Source organism: Trachypithecus francoisi, unplaced genomic scaffold (assembly GCF_009764315.1).
Source record: "Trachypithecus francoisi isolate TF-2019V2 unplaced genomic scaffold, Tfra_2.0 Lachesis_group10, whole genome shotgun sequence".
NCBI classification, from domain to species: Eukaryota; Metazoa; Chordata; class Mammalia; order Primates; family Cercopithecidae; genus Trachypithecus; species Trachypithecus francoisi.
This window is the reverse complement of record NW_022681455.1, coordinates 123,154,011-123,158,678: the sequence shown is the minus strand read 5'-3', so window position 1 is coordinate 123,158,678 and position 4,668 is coordinate 123,154,011. Positions and strand designations below refer to the sequence as shown.

Genomic DNA, 4,668 nt, shown 5'->3' with positions numbered 1-4,668 from the left:
CTGCAGCTTCTAGTTCATTAGCTGGTGCTTTGCACACACTTGGTAAGTGATGGTAAAATGCTTGCATGCACACATGTGTGAAACATGCCTCCCTCAAGCCTTGTTATGATGTGGCAGGCACATTACCCTTACCCATCTGATGAAAAGAAAAGGAAAAACAAAAACTGGGAAATCAATTACAGGCAGCGGTTATGGGGAGAATTCAAGGTCTTGCTGCGATCTGATGGAGAAAGACAAGTGTGAAAGGGACAGGAAAATAAAAAGGAAGGATCCCTTGGCTGTTGGATGGGAGAAACAAGAGGACCACGAGAACGATTCCTTTGGATACATGTGACCTGATGACACCTCCAGATCCTGAGCTCCTTCCCTGGGTGGGCCTGGCTGTTTGCCGAGAATGGACTCTGCAGAGCAGTCTTTGCACCCCAGCTGAACTCAGTCTGCTCCGTGAGTCTCTGCGTACCACTGGAAACCCCAACGGAGAGTCCCAGCCTTTGGAGTTCCCTCACTGAGGCCGAGACTGAGCAGTGCTCACTTTCTAGGCCATCACCCTTCACCCTTGACATTCAACTTCAAAAGTGAGCAAAGAGGCAGATGATACGGTGGCACTGTGGCAGGTACACCCTATGTCTGGCAGGCATCCATCGCTTTTACCTGCCCAGCTGGACTTTCCTTTGCAAAGCACCCCTCTACCTTAAGAGTCACTGAGGTTCAGGTGGGGCTGACCTCCCTCCTATCTTGAGACACAGTCAGTGATAAGATCTGGCCAATCAGAATCACGGTGATCATTGAGGGTACAAGCCAGGCCCGTGCAGGTCAGCCCTGGGACATTGCAGACGTTACTAGGAAAGGGGTGCGGTCTGCTCTACTGGGATTGCTACAGTGGTGAGGCAAAAGCCTGCGGCTACTGTCTAGAGCCAGTCCATCTAGAGTATTGTTCCATGTGGCTCACAGAAGGAGCCTCAAGTTGCTGCTTCTTTTATTCTTGCCCCCAAGTAAGGGCATCTCTCTTTTGGTGCTTATAGCTGAACAGGATGGACACTTTAGCCCCTGGTTCTAAAACCAAGTCGAGTTTTCCTGATCCTTCAGAAGTATGAGTCAGATCATGCCATCCTGTGTTCACAGCTATCTGATAGTTCTTGAGTTCTCTGAGTCAAGGCCAACTTCTAACAAGGTTTACTTCATCTCACATCAGTGTGGCCTCTGTTGACTGACACCCTCACCTGTTAGTATTACCTTCAGGTGATAGACAACAGCAACCCTGGTCTCCTTATTTATCTACTTTATTGTCTGTTTGTTCCTGCTTCCTACTATCAGACAACCGTTGTGAGGTCAGGAATTTTTGTCTGTCTTTCTTATTGCTGTGTTCTAAGCATCAAGAGGAAAACCTGCACGTGTTAGGTGCTCAGTAAGCATCAGCTGAGCTGAGGTGATGAATTAACTCAGGAGCTCGGCGTCTGGAGATGCCATCAGGTCACATGTGTCCAAAGGAATCGTTCTCATGGTCCTCTTGTTTCTCCCATCCAACAACCAAGGGATCCTTCCTTTTTATTTTCCTGTCCCTTTCACACCTGTCTTTCTCCATCAGATCGCAGCAAGACCTCGAATTCACCCCATCACTGCTGCCTATAATTGATTCCCCAATTTTTGTTTTTCCTTTTCTTTTCATCAGATGGGTAAGGGTAATGTGCCTGCCACATCATAACAAGGCTTGAGGGAGGCACATTTCACACATGAGTATGAAAACCCAATCATCACACTTACAAACCACAAAAGGATGGAGGGGGAGGGTTTTTTGGTTTTGTTAACTGTCTCTGCTGGTGAGACAGAAACCTCTATTTCTGTCTCTCTGGTTTCCCTTGGAACCAGTAAGAGTCCAAGTCCCAGTGCTCCTGCCTCACACTGTCTGGTAGGCATCCATTGCTTTTGCCTGCCCAGCTGGACTTTCCTTTGCAAAGCACCCCTCTACCTTAAGAGTCACTGAGGTTGGCCGGGCGCGGTGGCTCAAGCCTGTAATCCCAGCACTTTGGGAGGCCGAGACGGGCGGATCACGAGGTCAGGAGATCGAGACCATCCTGGCTAACACGGTGAAACCCCGTCTCTACTAAAAATACAAAAAACTAGCCGGGCGAGGTGGCGGGCGCCTGTAGTCCCAGCTACTCGGGAGGCTGAGGCAGGAGAATGGCGTAAACCCGGGAGGCGGAGCTTGCAGTGAGCTGAGATCCGGCCACTGCACTCCAGCCCGGGCGAAAGAGCAAGACTCCGTCTCAAAAAAAAAAAAAAAAAAAAAAAAAAAAAAAAAAAGAGTCACTGAGGTTCAGGTGAGGCTGACCTCCCTCCTACCTTGAGACACAGTCAGTGATGAGATTTGGCCAATCAGAATCACAGTGATCATTGAGGGTACAAGCCAGGCCCATGCAGGTCAGCCCTGGGACATTTGCAGACATTACTAGGAAAGGGGTGCGGTCTGCTCTACTGGGATTGCTACAGTGGTGAGGCAAAAGCCTGCAGCTACTGTTGTCAGCTTGTCCACAACCCAAGGAAAGCCCATCAGTGAATACAGCCCTTGCAAAAGAAAGCACAGTTAAGTTATGAGGAGGGACAGCATCAAGGCGCCCCCCCCACCGCCAGAGTCTCTAGACCCAGTCATGCCTGAAGCCATTGCTGTCCTAGGTTTTTCAGGTACAGGGAGTTGTATTAGTTCCCTTTTGCTGCTGTAACAAATTACCACAATAATGATAAGGATAGCTTAAAACAACACAAGTGTATTCTCTTACAGTTCTGGAGGTCAGAAGTCCAAAATCAAGATGTTGGCAGGGCTGTGTTCCTTCTGAAGGCTCTAGGGCAAAAGCTGTTGGCTTTCCTTTTTCCAGCTTCTAGAGGCCACCTACATTCTTCGGCTCAGGGCCCTTCCTAACATTGCTCCAACTTCTTGCTTCCATCCTCCTGTCTCCTACTTCTATAACCAAACCTCCCTCTTTCCTTTTTAAGGATCCTTTTGATTATGTTGGGACCACCCAGATATTCCAGGCCCATCTCTGCCATTTCAGGATCTTTGACTTAATCACATCTACAAAGCCCCTTTTGCCATATAAGGCAACATATTCATGTGTTTCAGGTATTAGGATGTGGATATTCACGGGTTCTGGGGATTAGGATGGACTTTCATGGGTTCTGGGGATTAGGATGTGGATATTCATGGGTTCTGAGGATCAGGATGTGGACATTTTGGGGTGCCTTTATTCAGCTGACCACAGGAGTCCATGTCCTCCTTTTTTTTTTTTTTAGAGCCACTTTAGGCTGGGAATCTGTCACTTAGAATACAGTCCATAATACGTATTCGTAAATCCACACCATCGTCTTGCCCCTGAAGAACAGACAAACCCTAGTATTCAGTTCATCCAATCAGAGTTATAATTTCCTTGTATCACACTTCAGTGTTTTTAATTTTGGCCAGCAGTACAGAATAGAGGTTAGGAACACAGATTTTGGATTCAGAAAGCTTCGGTCTACATCCTGACCTTTCCACTTATGAGTTAAGCCTTTTAAGCTACAATCCTCCTGATCCGTCAAATGGAGATAATGAAAGCACCTGCCTCAGCTGGTGATCGTAAGAATTAAATGAGATAATGAATGCACTGTGCTCACACTAGAAGGTCAATGCTCGATAAATAATGCTCTTTCCACTAAGATTGCAGACATGACTCCTTCCATCTGGTATTACACTGATTTCTTTCATACAATGTGTCTCAATTAATTGCTTCATTTTTATTTAGCTCCTTTGGAAGTGGCTCCAGACTCAGAGAGTGCACCTTGTTGGATCTTCACACCAACACCTTCATTTTAAAGGTGTTGTTGCCAAGCGCTTTCACAGAACAGACAGCAGAGACAAATCTTTGCAAGTTGGCCATGACTTCCTTCCTTTATTCTCTCTCTTTATTGCTGACATCACTGTACCTCCAGCACAACCCTACCCCATCTGTGAGGTCGGTATCTTTCAGACACTCTAAGCAAAGACTTTTATTCATCCCTGTGTAATTTTGTTCTTTCTCCAGCTTATCTAATAACCGTGATTTTTTTTTTCATGTTCTTATACAAAGTGTGGTTGCTCCTCCCCTCTGTCAAATTCCACTTGCCACTTAATGCTCCAGTTGAACTCTGCAGAAATGATTTTGGTCTGGCACTCCCTGGGCATTGCTTTTGTGTGCAGGTGCCACTCTGGATGGAGTCAGGGGATGTGTTTAGAACTTGGCAGTCCTACCTCAACAACGTAACACGAAACAATAGGCAGCGGCTGCACAGAATGGTTCAAGTTTGGTGGCCAGCAAGGGGCAATCATCTGTGACATGTAACAAGTCATGCTGTGTGGTTCACGGAGGCTGATGTTTCAGCGGATTTTATATCCCAGATGCAGGCTAACTGGAGGAAAAGGATAGGAACTTCCTAGAGACAGGTAAATTGGTGCCAAGCTTCTACCTGGATACCTGCATACCTGCCCATCCCAGCATCAAATCCACTCACTCCCCTCTCTCCTCCCAGTGAGGAATTTATTTAACAGTTATCTCTACATATTTAAGGCTAATTAAAAAAAATTGTTCATATAATTGATTAAAATATATATGTGGAAGACATTTTTATTTCCACTCTCCCAGCTAGCATATACCCCATATT

The 4,668-nt window shown here is 46.4% G+C and overlaps 1 pseudogene; it reads right to left on the bottom strand.

Annotated features, from left to right (window-relative positions):
- Positions 1-1,663: 1,663 nt before the first annotated feature.
- On the bottom strand, positions 1,664-1,776 carry LOC117088918 (annotated as a pseudogene).
- Between the last annotated feature and the right edge of the window lie 2,892 nt (positions 1,777-4,668).